This window comes from Balaenoptera physalus (genome assembly GCF_965194825.1).
Source record: "Balaenoptera physalus genome assembly, chromosome: 1".
NCBI lineage: Eukaryota > Metazoa > Chordata > Mammalia > Artiodactyla > Balaenopteridae > Balaenoptera > Balaenoptera physalus.
In genome coordinates this window covers 139,927,040-139,945,071 of record NC_138882.1, presented here as the reverse complement: position 1 = coordinate 139,945,071, position 18,032 = coordinate 139,927,040, and the positions used below count along the sequence as shown (strand labels likewise).

The 18,032-nt window shown below is 37.1% G+C and overlaps 1 protein-coding gene across 3 annotated transcripts in view; it reads left to right on the top strand.

Annotated features, from left to right (window-relative positions):
• Window positions 1–18,032, top strand: part of LEPR (leptin receptor) — a 147,673-nt gene that overhangs the window by 20,344 nt on the left and 109,297 nt on the right. For 2 of the 3 annotated variants that reach the window (XM_082419058.1, XM_082419057.1), the window contains exon 1: window positions 1–18,032. This exon is cut by the window's left edge and continues 20,344 nt beyond it. The gene's annotated coding sequence lies outside the window, so the exon portion shown is untranslated. The other variant, XM_082419056.1, reaches the window with a different exon arrangement.

Genomic DNA, 18,032 nt, shown 5'->3' with positions numbered 1-18,032 from the left:
AAATTTTGTCCTCTGTTTATCTTGCCCAAATTTCTATCTATCATGCCCTGGGACTATCATTCCATAATTATAATGGCAAATATTTTTTGTTTGTTTTTACTAAAAAGATAATTATCTTCCTGAAAGGAATTTAGTTTTAAAAAAACTTTTGTTTTAGAACAGTTTTAGACCTAAAGAAAAATTGCAAAGATAGTACAGAGAATTTCCATGTACCTTGCACCCAGTTTCCCTTATTATTAAGATCTTACATTGATATGGTTCCTTTGTCACAATCGATGTGCTGCTATTGATACATGATTATAACTTAAGTCCATACTTTATTCAGATTTCCTTATTATTTTCCTAATGTCCCTTTTCTGTTCCAGTATGCCATCCAGGATACCACGTTACATTTAATTGTCATGTGTACTTAGACTCTTCTCAGCTATGATAATTTCTAAAACTTTATTTTTGATGACCTTGCCAGTTTTGAGAAGCACTGGTCAAGTATTTTGTAGAATGTCCCTCAACTGAGATTGTGTGATGTTTTTCCTCATGATTACACTGGAGTTATGTGTTTTTTGGGGGAAGATCACAAAGGTAAAGCATGATTTTCATCAACGCGACTTATCAATGTGGATGTTGACCTTGATCACTTGGCTGAGGTAGTGTTTATCGGGTTTCTCCACAGTAAATGTACTCTTTTTTCCCCCCTTTTCATATTGTACTCTTTGGAAGGAAGTCACTATGTGTAGCCTACACTTAAGAAGTGGGGAATTATGCCCCACCTCTACATAAATTATTTAGAGTCCTTCTGCATGGTAGATTTGTCTCTTCTCCCTCATTAATTTATTTATTCAATCATTTATTTATATCATTTGGACTCATGGATATTTATTTTATGCTCTGGGTTATAATCCAATGCAACTTTACTTCTTTTGTTGCTTAAATTGTTCCATTTTTAGCCATTGGGAGATTTTTCCATTGACTCCTGGGCTCCTGGTTCTCTTTGGCATGCTCCTATCATTGTAGGGTTTTTGGTTTTTTATTTGTTTTAGGACTTCCTTACTTTCTGGTATTATGAGATGTTCTGGTACATCTTGTACATTTCCTGCTCCAGCTACAGAATCATTCATTTCTCCAAGGATTCTTAGTTCCTTTTATTGGATAATGGTATTAGAAACCTAGATCTAGATGCTAGGTGTGTTCATTGCTACTGAGTTGTCACGGCTTCTAGGTCCTTTCAGCTGACAGAGCAAGGAAATATATGTGTGTATACTAATACTTGTGTATACTTATATCTATAAATATTTATGTTTGTATCAACCTATATCTGTATTAAGCTAAACCTGAGCTCATACTGATGTCTCCAGCTCTAGTCCATTACCACACGGGTCATTCTAGTCTTCTCTTCCCACTCTGATGGTGAGAAACCTGGCTCTTGCCATCTGCTGTACATTTACTTAATTGTTCATGTATAGTAGTTTCAGAATTGTTAACCTGTTCCCCCATGGAATGCAACTTTATTAGCTAGAGTGCAATGTTTATGTTCAATTTCTTTTGCCTTTAGTATTAAGCCTCCTCTCACTTCCAAAGATACTTAAGGCTGCACCTTTCTCCCTAACTCCCTTCAGTGAGGTTGTTTCATATATTTGTAATATAGTTAGATGGTTTTTTTCACATTCTGAATTCCTTTCTGAGATCCCCTAAATAATTTTCTAAAATTTGCACACATAAAAGTTCATTCATCATGCTTAAAGTTCCATGGATTTTGACAAATGCATAATCCAAATGATATCCATGAGTACTATCATAAAGGATAATTTTAATGTCCTAAAAAGGTCCTTGTGCTTCACCTATCCATTTCTTGTCCCCTGCCTCTGAACCCTAGGAACCACTGATTTTTTACCATTTTATACTTTTGCCTTTTCCAGATGTCATATAATTGGTATATAGTATATAAAATTTTCAGACTGACTTTTTTTCCTGAGCAATATACATTTGACATTAATCTATGTTTTCTTCATGACTTGATAGCTCATTTCTTTTTACTGTTGAGTAGTATTCCATTGAATGAGTGTACGTGTATCATTTCTCTTTTCCCCTGAAGAACTTGTTATAATATTTCTTGCATCTCTAGATCTGCTGGAGATGAATTCATTCAGTTTTGTCCATTTGAAGTCTTTATTTCTCCTTCACTTTTGAAGTATAATTCCACTGGATATAGAATTCTAGGTTTTTGGTTTTTTTCTTTCAACACTGAAATATTTCATTCCACTTTTTTCTTGGTTGCATGATTTCTGATGAGAAGCCCTTTGTAATTCTTAACCTTGTTTCTCTATATAGGTACATTGTTTTTTCTCTTTTGGCTTTTTAAAGATTTTGTCTTTGTCTTTGCTTGTCTGTAGTTTGAATATGATATGCTTATTTTTTTTAAAAAATGTTTTCTGCTTGAGGCACTCTGAGCTTCCTATGTTTTGGTCTGATGACTTTCATTATTTTTGGAAAATTTTTATCCTTTAGTAATTTCTTTGGTTCCATTATCTCTTTCTTCTCTCTCTGCCATTACAATTTCACAAATATTACCCTTTTGAAATTGTCCCATATGTCTCAAATGTTCTGTTCTGGTTTTTCATTCTTTTACCTCTTTGAATTTCAGTTTAGGGAATTTCTATTGACCTGTATTCAAGCTCATTCTTTTCCTGGCTGTGTTAAGTCTGTTGATATGCCCTTTGAAGGCATTCTTCATTTCTATTACAGTGTTTTTGATTTCTAGCCTTTAAAAAATTCTTTCTTAGAGTTTCCATCTCCCTACTTATATTACCGACCCTTGCATGTTGTCTGCTTTTATTTTTCCCATTATAGCTCTTAATATATTGTTCATAGTTGTTTTAAATTTCTGGTCTGATAATTTTAACATTTGTGTCATATTTGAGTCTGTTCCTGATAATTGTTTTCTCTCTTTAGACTGTGTTTTTCTTGCTATTTGTCATGTCTTGTAAATTTTTGTTGAAAGCTGGACATGTTATATTGGGCAATAGGAACTGAAATAAATAGGCCTTCAGTGTGAGGATTTATATTAACCTGGTTAAGATTAGGGCTGTTTTTAATATTTGCCATAGCAACATGTACCAGAAGCTTCGAATTCCTCTAGTATTCTGGTTTTTGTCTCCACACTTGATTTAGGGCTTCCCTAACTGCTGCTTCTCATAAAGAGTGTGTTGTTCAGCCATGCCTCTGGGAGACCAACCATAGACTTGAAGGCAAGTTGATTATATTGTACTTCTTTCATCCTGGAAGGAGAGCAATTACATATTTACTGTAATTGACACATAGTCCAGGTATTGTTTTGTCTTTCCTACCTATAGTGTGTCAGCCAGCACCACTCCATGGGGGCTTAGGGAGTGTTTAATACACTGAAATAGCAGCTAATAAAATACTGCATTGGATTAATGGGCGCACTTTACAGCAAAGAAGAGGTGGCAGTGGGCACATGACCATGGGACCATTGGCTCTTTCATATTCTGTACCATTCAGAAGCTGCTGGCCTGATGGAGTGTTGCAATGATATTTGAAGGGGCAGCTGTGGTGACAGCTTAGAGATGATGCCTTGCAAAGATGAAGTGTTATCCTCCAGGATATCCTGGATATCCTCCAAAGTTCACTGATACACACCCTGCACTAATTATTATTATATAGTGCTGTACTCTCAGTCAGTAGAATACGTGAGAAGCAAGGAGTAGAAGTAGGAATTTCCCTGTTTACCATCACTCCCAGTAATCCATTTGGTAAATTTATGCTTTTACAGGGCTAGAGTTCCTGGATGTCACACAGGGAACAATTTCTCAGCAAGTCCCTTTAAATGTTATGCTTCAGTTAACTCTGGCCACTTTAGGCTTCTCATACCAGGAGACAAGCAGCAAAAAAGAGACACCATCCTGGTAGGGACGATTAACTCCTGGAAGTGGTAGGACTGTTAATGGTGACATCAGGGAAAAATAAATTTAGCATCCAGATAAACCACTAGGTTTCCCTTTGATACTCTCCTGCCTAAGTTGATAGTAAATGTACAAGTGAAATAGCCATGGCCTGAGAAGGAGGTCATGGTAATCAGTGGCTCAGACATATTAAGAATGCAAGTCTGGGTCACCCACAAGTTAAGCTACCTAGACTAACAGAGATGCTAGCTGAGTAGAGGGAATTTAGAATGACAAGTAGAGGAGCGTAATGATAAGAATCAACTGTGGTCCAGAGACCACCTGCAGTAGTGGAAGCTAGAGTCTGTCCCACAACCCTTCATCTTGAAAGTTTTTCCAAGAGAAAAGACTAACCAGAATTCTGGAAGAGCTCTTCCCAGGTGAGGTAAATTTATTACATGAAGCAAATGGATTCAAGCAGCACAAGATGTGGATTGTAGCAGATGCTGTGTTATGTTGTGCAGATTATACCCTGAGAAATGAGACTCTCATCTCTCCAGCTGCCAGGGGTGCTGACATCACACAGCTGAGTCCAACCCTAAGACTAGCCATTGGAGAGAGAAAGCCAACCCACCCAAGATTACACCTCCACCTCAGGAGCAACCCGCATCCCATGGCTGATCAACGTAGACAGTATAAAGCCCTTTCCCCTCTCCTCTGTGAGAGACATCTCATATGGGTCACCCCAGCTTCAGAGTTCCCTGTGAAGTTGTCTCAGGCATCTGTGGCAGCTGAGTTGCACTTCTTCTTTCCCATCTGTCCAATCCTGTTTCCCTCATTCCTTTGCAGGCAGTGTTCTGTGGATCACTCCCCAGTAAATCACCTGCATATCAATCTCCATCTCTGGGTCTGTTTCCCAGGAAACCCAATCTTTGACACACGACGAGGGGACCTGAGACTATATAAAGATATTTCAGCTTATCTTAATCTTTTCTTTCATGAATGAGCTTAAATCTCAGATGGTAGGAATGGTGGGTTGAAGGATAGAAAATAAAGATGATATAGGGAAATGACCAAAGTATTGGAACCTGTGGTAAGAATGAGACAAAATAAGAGGATATTAATCAAAAATGGGCCTAACGGTACTGAGTCTAGAAAAACAGATAAAATGTGATGGAGATCATCCAGGGAATTATTGAAGGGATTGAAAGAGAGTAATAGTGAGGTGCTGTACAGACCAGATTGTTAAAGAAAGAAATTTCTGGGTTAACTTTATACCAAAACTGAACACACAAGTGATATCAGCCTGCAGTGTCTTCCTCTGAGGACTGTCTGCCTATTTTTGCTGTATGAAGGATTCTAAAGGGTCAAATGGGAAGTCTCTGTCCCATCTTACCAAGTGGGGGTGTGTGTGGAAAGGGTAGGTCAGCTGGTTTGGTAGTGAGTAGGTGGTGTTTTGAGAGTTTCTGTTTTGTTTGTAGACATTGGGGTGATTTAATCCTTGCTAATATCATACTTTCTTGGAGTGGGGTGAAACGATGGCCTGTCAAAGTGTCAGGGTCATGCTATCCATCCTAATAGAGCCAAAACTCCTTGGAAAATTCAGCAGTGCTCTTCTCTGGCACTTGACACTTCAAATGATGGATAATTTTCCCCACCTTTTCAATTTCACTGTCATTGTCATCAGTTTCTCCTGATCATAGAGTCTTTGTCTGATCACTCAATGGGCTAATAGAAAATGAGATTTATCACATGGGTGTGTTGTGTACTATTCAGCTCGACTGTAACCTTCGAAGAGCAGGAATCATGTCTGTTTTGTTCATTGCTGGTTGTCCAGCCCTGTGCCAGACCTTGGCTATGAGTAAGTGCTCAATAAATTCATTGTAGCACAGTGAATTTTGGGCAAGTCATTTAATGTCTAAGATCTTCTGTTTCCACATCTATTGGAGTGGGAAGAAAAGACTCATTTTACTTTCTTCATTATCTATGTGCAGCATATTAATATTTAAAAGAAACAACCACCTGTAAAATCAATTCTTTTATAAAAAGCCCTGAATCAAACCATTTAGATTTGAAAGGGAACATGTAGCCCACTCTCACATGTGGTGCAGAAATACTTTCTGTTGTATTCCTGACAAAGTTATTCAGCTTCTACTTAATACATTGTTCCAGTGACTGGCAACCCAGTCTGCCCTAATGAGCTCCACTGTCAGAGAATTCTAGAGCAGTGATACACGAGATGTGGTCCTAGAACCAGCAGCACCAGCACAACCTGGGATCTCATTAGAAATGAAGAATCTTGGGCCCTACACCAGGCCTGAGTCAGAATCTGCATTTAACAGGATCACCTGGTGATTCATCTGCACATTAAAATTTGAAAAGTATTGCCCCAGAGTTTTTGTTTATAATATCGATCTGAAAGTTTATTCTTTATAGTCTCCACTCATTAGTCTCAAGTTAGTTTCTCTTAACTTTATATAAATTCAGTCTATTCCTTATTCCACATGACAGCTGTTCAAATATTTGAAGGCAGAATCCAAATTGTTCTTGGGCTGGACTCTTCTCAGATTGTGAAGGCTGGAACCTTTCCTGTCCTGAGCTTTCCCATAGTACCTTTGTCCTGCAGGATTGTTTTAACAAGACTATCTGTCTGTAACTGAAGCATTTATGAAAGGAAAGGCAGGCTACCTCATCCCTTTGCCTTCAAGATTGGCGGAATGCAATGAACAAGAAAGAACATTTGAGCTGATTGTTTATACACTCAAGCTTCAGGGCATATAAACAGGATGAAACCACTTATCTCACCCTATCTCACCCGTACTGATTGTTTCCTACAGATTGTGGCATTTTCCTAAATTTACTATCTTTTCAGGGACAGTTGTTCGAGTTCAGTCTTCTCTTTTCTAAACTAAGACCACCCTGTTTATTTAACTACCTCTTGTATAGCAGGATTGGAATGGAAACTTTTTGAGAGAAGGGATAAAGTCTTACTCATATTTATATTTTAAATTTCAAGTTAGATCAGTGCACTTAGCACATAATATGCTATTAATAAATATTTTTTGAATACACAAATGAATTAATGAATAGGGGAATAAATGTAGTCGTAGGCCTTTGTTACCATCTTTCTAAAACATATTAGTGTCTTATGGCCGTGAAAAAATGTGGCATCATGAATTGGGCAGAATACTCCAATGTGTTGCATGATTATTTTAAAGTAGTGGTATTATTAATTCCCCTAATTTAGACTTTATGCTGTGATGAGCTCAGCCTAATAATGACAAAAGAGAATAGCTTGTTTAGAAAGCCCTAACAGACCTCTACAAAGTTGATTTAGCTTATCAACAAGGTGAAATTTGCTTTAAAGGGCATTTTTAGAGTTTTTTCCTTTTGGATCTGAGGGGGCTTTCCAAGATTAGGAATGCTCTTCTGGCTAAATAAACTGCTGAGATATTTCCCCTTACCTCCTTCCCATCATTCTTTGCTTCCTGATTCCTCTGTCTGAAACCACTTCCTTCACCTGAAATCACTTCTTCATTAAGTATTAATTATGAAAAGAAACTGTGGGGAGAGTAGTAAGTGCAAAGCAGATGGGTAAACATAATGGTCCAAGAAAGGTGATGATGAAATATGACATTTTCTGGTGTTGGAAAGGGTAGAGACAGAGGAATGGGAAACAGACTGGCTCCTTTGCCATGGCAACAATAAGTGCATTTATTATATAAACAGAAGGAGGAAAGGCAATTATTTGGTCCCTATGCTTTTCTTTCCTAATCCTGTGGTTCTCCGGTTTTTGGTTTAGTTTAGATTCTCAAAAGATGGCAGCCAGTTACCTTGCAATGACATTGATCATTTCCTTAAATGCCCAAGATGTGCAGGTATACACTTGACTTTAATATTTTACTATTAAAAATAAATAAGGATTTCTTTAAAAGCTCATCAAAGAATAGCTTGTGTCCTATGTTATCAAGCACAGAAGAGTGCCCTCTTTAAAAGTTTGTATCTTTATTTTGATACAATAAACTTACAAGCAGGAATCAAGGTACCTTTTTCTTTCCAATTCAACATCATTAGAAAATTGTCTGATTCATTCATGTATGTCTCAAGGTTAAATGGTCATCAGTGAGTGTGTGACAGAGAAACACTAAGTGATCTAGTTTAAAAGGAAAACCAATGTGCATTGAGTAGCTGCACTTGATAGATAGTTCAAAAAGGTACTTTCCTTTGCTATGTCAATATGCACCTGATGCTCTCTGGTACCAGTGGGAAAAGGAAAGCTATTAAATGTTTATGATAGTGAAACACTGTATTTTAGGAGATAGGATAAATGGCGGGGGCTGGGGGGGTATACAGCAAACCAACTGCAATCCAAGAATACAGTATGTTTCCCAAAGAGAATTGGCATGTTTTCACAATATTCTTCCCTTTCTAGAAGGGGCTGTGCAAAATTGAAAAATGTAATAAGTTTTCTGAATAATCCAAAATTTGCAACATGAGCTATAAGATAGATTGCGGTAAGTTTCTTACACAGCTAAATATAGTACTACCATATGATCCAGAAATTGATTCCTAGGGATTTACCCAGCTAATTTGAAAATTTATGTCCACACAAAAACGTGCCTGTGAAAGTTTACAGCAGTTCTACTCATAATCATCAAAACCTGGAAATAACCAAGATGTCCTCCAATAGGTAAATGGATAAACCAACTGGTACGTACATACAATGAGGTACTATTTGGCAATAAAAAGAATGAGCTATCAAGTCACACAAGATATGGATGAATGGTAACTGTATATTTCTAGGTGAAAGAAACCAGTCTGAAAGGGTTACATACTCCATGACTTTATATTCTGGAAAGGCAAAATTATATATAGACAATAAATAGATCAGTTATTACTGGAGTTTTGGGAGGAGGGAAGGTTGAATAGGTGAAGTACAGAGAATAATGGTGGTGAAATCATTCTGTATGATACTGTAATTGCGGTACCTGACACAATGCATTTGTCAAAACTCATAGAACTCTACAGCACAAAGAGTGAGCCTTAATGTATGCAAATTAAAAAAAATATTTAGGAGGTTGAGGGATCTCAGGATGGAATACAGACCATGACAAAATAATCTAACTATGTTATAAAAGTATGAATAAAACCTCAGTGTAAGGGGGTTAGGGGAAAAGTTGGCTGACCTAAAAAACTTTGGAAAAGAGTGGAGTAAAAAAAACAATTGTGCATAAGCACTGTACTCCAGTTGATAAAGTCTTCCATGGGGGAATGGGTTGACAATTCTGAAACTACTATGGTTGTATAATGGAATTAAAAAATTAAGTAAATGGATGTCAGCTAGTAGGAGCCAGGTTTCTTACTGTTGGAGTGAGAGTTTATAGGCAAGCAAGGGGAGGAGAAAGGAATGATCCCTGTGAATATGGCTTAGATTTGGAGACATAAGTATGAATTCATGGTTACCTTACCATAGATACAGATGTTTACATATACATGTGGGGATTTTATATATATGGATTAGCTATATGCACATATATTTTATTTTTTTGTTCTGTCAGCTGAAAGGGCCTAGAAGCAAGGTCACATGTATCACCCATATATTTGATTCTAATACTATTCTCCAATAAAAGGAACGAGGAATCCTTGGAGAAATGGCTGATTATAAGGAAATATACAAGATGAGCCAGGAGCATCTTAGAGTGCCAGAATGTGTAGACATACCAACAAAAAATATACCAATATTAATGGGGCATATCAAGGGAGACAAGAGCCAATGGAAGGAATTCCTAATGGCCAAAGTTGGAACGATTTGAGTAATAAAATAAATTAAGTAGTATTGGATTATAATCCAGAATATTAAATAAATATCCACGAGTCCATGCTAATATAAATAAATGATTAACTAAATAATTGTGAGAGAATAGATAAATCTCCCATGCAGAATTCCAAATAATTTGTATAGATCCTCTGTCCTTAAGGAGGTGGAACAAAGCTCCCTTAAGAACAAAGTTCTTAAATGTGGGTTATGCATATTGACTTCCTCCCTAAAAATGCAGTATGGAAAGGGGGAAAAAGAGAAACTTTATAGTGGAGAAAGCTGATCAACACTATGTCAACCAGGTGCTCAGGATGGTAATGTCATGTTGGTAGTATGTACTCCTGATATGATGTGATGAGAATAGCCCTTTACCTGTGATCTTCCCACATAACCTATAACCATGGTCTAAGCATGAGAAAAACATTAGACAGATCTAAGCATGAGAAAAACATTAAACAGAGGGATATTGTACAAAATAACTGACAAGTATTCCTCAGTACTGTCAAGGCCATCAAAAACAAGAAAATTTTGAGAATTCATCTCAGCCAAGAGGAGTTTACAGAGATGTGGTGACTAATTGTAATGTCGTACCCTGGGTGGAATCCTGGAACAAAAGAAAAACATGAATTAAATACTAATGAAATCTGAATGAAGTATGGACTTTAGTTAAAATTGTCTATCAATATTCGTTCATTGATTGTGACAAATGCATCATACTAATGTAAGATGTGAATAACAGGGAAGTCTGAGTATGAGGTATATGGGAACTCTACTATCTTTACAACTTTTCTTTAAAATCTAAAACTGAAATAGAACATTTATTTAAAAATTCCTATTCCAAGTTTCACCCCATAGTGTTAAATCAGAATGTCTGGGGTGTGAACTAGGCATCAGTATTTTATTTTTTAAGATCCCAAGTGATAACAACGTGTAGCATAGTTTGGGAACCTCTGGGGTAGAAGTCTCTGAGGCATAGAGGCTGTATTTTGGCATTCCTTAATTTGCTTAAAATGTTCCAAACTAAATAAAAGTGTTGAGTGTTGCTTCTATTTTATACCTACGTGAAATTGAATTTTTAATAATGAGTGTGGTAAAAATAAAGTACTGGAACAAGTTGCCCATTTGAGCACCACTTGATGTCACACTATTGACTATGGAGCCACTAATTGACAAATGTATCAAGCATATAATTACAAACAATATTATATCTTAAAATAAAATTTCTCTTGTAATTTTCCTGCAATTGAAGTGAAAAAAGAAATTCACATGTATACCCTTTCCTCTGTCTGGTCCCATTCCCCCTCACCAGAGTATATCATTATGTTCTAGTGGACCCATTTCCCACCCTTTTTTGACTTGTTCTGTGCTCCCTGAGGCTGACTCTATCAGTTGCAATATGCAGGGCCCCTTGCCCTCTGATTTCCAGTTGGGTTCATGCATGATGGAGGAGACGGATAGGTTATCGTGAGCCCCACTCTTTCCCTTCCTCATCATGGTTCTGGCAGTGGCTGCGTTTGTCCTAAGTCCAGTTTCTGTCATCTCCAGCTCTCACTTGGCTCCGGAGACACTGTCCTCTTTCTTCAGCCCTTCAGGCCCCAAGGAAGTAATGGCTTCCTGCTGTGGCTAGTCTCTGGGTAACTCATCATCTTTTGTTGGCTTTTTAAAAATTTTTGCCTGCACCTCAGTAAATAGTCTCTTCACTGAAATATTTTTAGTTTAACCCTTAGAAGGTGCCATCTGTTCCCTGTCAGAATTATGATGGAAACAGTGCATAGTTGTCTACTCTTTGTACTTGGAAATGATGACCACTGCCCCTTTTTTAAAAAAGTTGGTATAATGTCCTGCATACTACTTTGGCCTTAAAATGTCCTTTATTTTGTGAAGGGATGCGAGTAGGAGAGAACATTATTTTCCCTAAATCTTTACTTGGCAAAGAAAAAGTTGGCAAACCTATGCTGGTTCACCACACATTTTTGAAATTTCACTTTTGAAATCCAGAGTCTGGGAACCATTGATCTAAATGAGTATTTGACTTTGAAACATTCAGGGAATTCAGCTGTAACTCATCTTACCACAAGAATCTACAAATCTAGTGAAAGTTGCCAATGTGAAAGTTGTCATGGCAGGCACTCAAGTTACTAGGGTTCTGTTGTTTGTATAACTGATTGTCCCACTCCTGATAAAGAGGGAAACAGTATCAGGGGAAAATAGAAGGAACTATAAAAATTGAAGTGGTTATCTTCTGCATCTTTCAGTATCGCATGTCATTGGATATCTGATTGGGGAAGGGATAGAGGAAGAAGATATGGGTGCATCTGGAAGTTTTTGCAAGAAGTTGAAAATACTCTTCCATCAATTGTGGAGTTTTGGTGATAGTGACTTAGAACTTCTATCTTCACAGATCCAGAAATATTTGTATTTGTTTTATTATAAATAGCTACAGAGGCTCATTTATAAACGACTCCATCACTAAGCAACACGCATTGGACATTTGTGTTTATTGGTGTTTCAAATGGAGTATGTTTCATGATGTCAAGTACAGCCAGTATACAACTGAAACACAATCTTTGAAGTGCCCTGTGCTTGGGCTAGGTAGAGGAACATAGGGTATATATTTATCACAGTTCAGTCTCCTTGACTTTAAAATTATTCTATGTTGGGAATGTGATATCCTTCTTTGTTGTATTTTATCACATTTAATTTGGACTGCGAAGGCATTAACATGTGATTGGGGTTTTGTTTGCTTGTTTGTTTTCACCCATTTAAAACATTCTTTTGTTTTTATTCTCATTACTTTCTCTTTTTATCATTTAACATAAGAAAAGACACAAAGGAACTTTTAAAATTCATTCTTTGCTTTATATACTTTTTTTAAAAATACATCTTTATTGGAGTATAATTGCTTTACAATGTCATGTTAGTTTCTGCTTTATAACAAAGTGAATCAGCTATACATATACATATATCCCCATATCCCCTCCCTCTTGAGCCTCCCTCCCACCCTCCCTATCCCACCCCTCTAGGTCTTTGCAAAGCATCGAGCTGATCTCCCTGTGCTATGCGGCTGCTTCCCACTGCTTTATATACTTTTAAAAGGGAGCATTAGAAGGGCTTTGTCATAGAGAAGAATTTTTTTTTTTCCACACAGTTAAAATCCAAACACAATCTATTGTTCACATAACATGAAAGAAGAATTGGTAAATTCAAGGATTTTCTTTCTCTTTACATTTCAACCACTGAAATAAATGAATAGAAACTTTACACCTTGATATATTTCCTCCTTTATCTGGTGGCAAAGACCAGTAGATGCAAAGCCTGGGAATGTCAGTAACTATGTTTCCTACCTTGTAGAGAGATTTAGTCAGTAAGAGGGAATGAAGCCCACCCCTGTTGGGAAGCAGAGATAAGACATGGAGAAATTACTGATGGTTTTAGGGTTCTTGAAAACCAGCTACGTGTGTGCTCTTTCTATTATTTGACTGTTCGATTCTACCTGATTCCATGAAATAAAAATTCCCCTTCTTGGCTAAGCTATTATGTTGGATTAGCTAATTTAGATTGAATTGTGTAAGTAAAAAGAGAGACTTAAGGAAAGATCCTGAGGAAGTTCACAGAATTAAAAGAAAAGTTGATCAGCGAGGCTTCAAGAAGACAGGAGCTGGCACTCATGGTGGGGACCCAGTGCCTAGGGCCAGGAGTTAGGTACCATCAAGACTCACTTTTCCCTCATGTGGCCTCTGTGGAGGAGTAGTTTGATATATTACCTGCCATGTTTTTTCCCAGGTATTTACCCCTTAGCCCTCTTCCATTCATGGGCATTTTTGTATCCATTGCCACAGAAGGAGATGTTATAGCAGGCTGTGTTTGAGTCTCAGAAACACCGACCAAGAGCCAATTCAAGCTCTGAACACTAAGAGAGCTTTCCCAAGTTAGGGGGAAAAGAAGAACACTAAGAGGGAAGCAGGGAGAGCTAAGTCGGTGTACCCCTGAGAAAGAGGCCCTGCACCCCGTAGATGACTCCATCACTAAGCAACACACAATGACAATTTGTGTTTATTGGTATTTTAGATCAAATATGTTTCATCCTATCAAGTATGGCCAATCTATAATTGAAACAAAAATTTTGAAGTAACCTATGAAGTTTATATCAGAGGATTGAACCCTAAGGGAGAGCAGTAACAGACACTCCCAATGAATCTAGGGGGACTCCAAGAACCGAGGAATCACAGAGTAGGAAGAGCCGTTGCCCTTTAACCTAGATAGAGCTAGGGGTGGAGAGAAAGCCGTAGGGCTCTTGGCAACTTGGGGCAGCATGGGGTAGTACGTAGGAATCGCTGTGTGATGAAGGCAGTCAAATCTAAAGCAGTCTCATAGAGTTCCAACTTGACTCACTTAAGGTATAGTAGCAGTAGAATAATTCCTGAGAGTAGCATAGATAATGGTTCTGGGCCTTGTAAAGCCTCACCAAGGTGCCTATAGCCCAGAGTGGTATTTGGTGAACACCTCTTAGTGTACTTCAGAAAGGCTTCAGGGGCAAGCAAGGAGAGTCATTGATCCTGAAGTGACCTTTGGCATGGACCCATGTAGATCAACACCTGAAAAACAGACAGGATGACGATTCAACAGACGCCAAATTCAACAAATGACAAAGATCAGGACCTTTGCTTATCCTGGGTCCTGTTTTCCTTCCCCTCCAATTGTCCCCTGCTTAGAAGTTAAGAAAAGGAAATAGGACCCGGAATTTATTGGGGTTTAGCTTCTATTAGTTGGTAAAACAGGACTTCACTGAAGAAATTAAGCTCACTGGCATAAAAATAATTGACACACTTTCTCAACACCTACTTATGTGGCTTCAAATTCAAATTCTGTCTTCTACTGTAGACTCTGTTCATTCATGTGGCAGAGAGCCTGGCTGCTGGCAGCTGCAGCTCACAACCACACAGATTCACCATCTGAGGGGAAAAAGCTCTCGAACACCCCTTTGACTCCCACCCCCTGGAACCCCCAGCCCAGCTCCTGTTGGCAAAGCCTTAGAGAACAACCTTGACTGGCCTTTCTCTAGTCATGTTCCCACCCCACTGACCAACTACAGAGCCAGGCGTGTAAGAGTCTATGATAGATCCAGCTCGGATGACGTGCTACGTAGCCTCTGAAGCCAGGATGCTATAACTGGCAGCCCCAAGTAGATGCACGTGCCTGGAGTCGGAGAAGAGCAGTTCCTCTGCCAAAAGGAAATACGTTGACCAGAAGAAGAGAAGGGGAGCTTGCTGATAAAATAGTAAGTGTCCGCTATAATCTGTTTGTATTGGGTATCTCTCTGGTAGGACCAGGCTAATAAAGATTTCCTTACTGTTACATTGATACGATCAAGGCAAGTAACTAAAATAATGAACAGGATACTATGTCTTTTACAACCTAGTAGCTCAGAACTAGAATCTGGGCTCTGAAAAAAACAAACAAAAAACCCCACAACACTTAGTCTTTTTCATTGTAAATGTGTAAACTTTGCAACAGCTTAACTATGAGACTTGGTTTATAGGCCAGCGAATACCCAGGTACCGTTTGCTCTTAAATCCCATAATACTCCTGCAGAGGACAAAGTGCTTTGTGCTATGTGAAAATTGGCCTATAGAATGTGAGTACCAATCATCAGGATTACCAGATATATTGATCACTTTCCTTTAAGGTCCATAGGGACTTAAACTGAAACACAATTCTATGAAAACGTCATTTAGCTGCGTGATTCTGAAATGATTCCAGCCAACTGTTCATTCATAGCAGTCTCCCTCGGGCAACTGTCGAGGAGTAATTTCTCCACGTTTATTCTCTTAACTTTACTTCTTATTGTATTCTTTTAGATGCAAGGAAATAATTACTTTGGCTTAAGCATAAAATTTGGAGAACTTTGTAATTTCTCTTACACCCTGATGCCCACTTCTGGTAAAGAGATAAATAGATAATAAATATGAAGATATAGCATGAAATACTGAAAAAATGTAAAAGATAAATTCCTTGAGGAAAAGTCATATTTTAGTCCAGGTTCTGGTACTAATTTAAAGCTTGGCGTGAAATAAGTTTTATTCTTGGTAGTAAATTGTAAACAAATACTCCAATTGATTTGCCTTTCAACTCATAATAGCTTTTAGGTCACAGTTGAAATAGCTGCTGTGAAACTATTGGGTGTTTAGATAGGTGCAAGGATGTATTGTACAGCACAAGGAATATAGCCAATATTTTGTAATAACTGTAAATGTAGAGTAAACTTTAAAAACTGTATAAAAATTTAAAAAATAAAAATAAATAGCTGCTGTGAGTTTTATTGGTGTTATATAGCTTTTTAGGTAGTCGGGGGTAATAAAATTCTCCCTTATTTATGCTGGTAGCATTTTAAAGAGCAAAAAAAAAAAAACAACAAAAAGATGTTCCAATAGATTAGGAGCCTAAAGGAGTTACAGATTGGGTCTGCTAGCCAGTGAACAGCACCTGACAGGAACTGGGCTATCCCAGGCCTTAAGGATCATCTGAAGGGCTCTAGCTCTCAGGAATAGTTTTCAAAGAACACATGATCTTACATTTCCTCTGATCATATTATCCTTTTAGATAACTTGGAAAGGTACAAATAACTAAGAAAACAATCTCCTAAATTAGGTAATCTAAAGATAGCCACTGGAAACATTTCGGTGTATTTCTTGTCTTTTTTCCTATGCATATATAATTTAAAATCCATTGGGATTATGTTACATATATAATTCCTATAATATATATGCTTTGGAAATTTAGAATAAAAATCTCCCTTTGGTATGTGACTTTTAAACAGTGCAATAGGTCAATAATCATTGTAAAGTACTTATAAAAAAAATGTTTATTTTTGTTCCTTTTAATTATGCAAATGAAAAACTACAAGATTTGCTTCTTATACTTCAGCCCAATGCATATTAATTGAGCAAATTCTACATCCAATATAATGTGAAAAACACTTTGGGAGATTAAAAACAGAACAAAACATTTATAAGACACAACTTTTGCCCTCAATGCATTTTATATAGATATATGCACAACTAACCATTAGATGAATCAGAGAGTGTTTCTTTATAAAATAGACACTAAATAAATTTGCAAATGATCATAGGCCATAGATAGAAGAGCTCCAGTTTGGGAGATTACAAAGATGGGTCAGTTGAGTTGGATCTTGGTATATGGCTAGGATTTCAACCCACAGATGGTGGTGATGGGTAATGGTTGAAGGAAGGGTGATGTGGAATGAAGGAAACACATTCAGGATGGAATAGCATGAACAAAAGCAAGAAGTGAAAAAAAATGAGTTGACCTCTGTAGTAGAAGAAAACACTGGTAAAGTAAATCTCAGATGATACACTAAAAACAAATTTGAATGCCAGAATGATTTTATATGTATGTTTTTTCTGTAGGCAGTGTAGAACCACAGATACTTTTGAAAAGGGGCATAAAATGATCAGGGCTATACCTTAAGAATATTACATGGGACATAAAATTCCTAGAAGGTATGATATGTCATTTGTGTGTAGGTTGGTGTTTGTATAATGGTTTTCTAAATACCCTTTTAATTTTTTATTATAAATTGATATGTTTTTTCTTTCTATACCCCAAAAAACCTTTTTAGAACTACTTAAAAGAGCATAAGAATTGCCTAAAATATTTTAATGTCTAAACTTCCTTGTCATTAGTATTTGTTTTTATAATTTGCAACTTAGCAATGAAATGTTCATTTTTTCTGTATATATTTATTCCCTTTGTCTCTCTTTCATGAAATGCTTCATTCACTCAAAAAGCATTTATGGACAACTATATGAATAGAATACTGTGTTACATAATGAGTATTACAGGAACTATGTGCCCTGGATAATTTGGGATAAATTCTGGGCCTGAAGATAGCATTTTAGTAAGGGGAATTTTGAATATCATTCATTTAAGGAAAATGCTAGCACTTGAGATAACCAAACCTTATTAGTTGATACTAATTATCCTGGTTATTAAATATTTGGAAATTTAGATTTCTCTTATTTGTTCTTTAATTTCCTTTCTAAATTTTTAAAGTGTTTTCTTTCATTGCTTGTTAACCACTTATGACGCATACACATCATAAGCTGTCAAATTACTTAGTGGTTCTTTGAATGCTTAACTGAACTGGTTAAAGTCAAAGCCTGTGTATGTATGTTTAAACAATCTGCATCAAGTAATTTTCTTGTTTTAGGTTTACTGATTTACCCCAACTGGCTGGAAAATAAGACAGATAGATAGATAGATAGACCTAGATACAATGAAGAACAGATGCTGGCAAA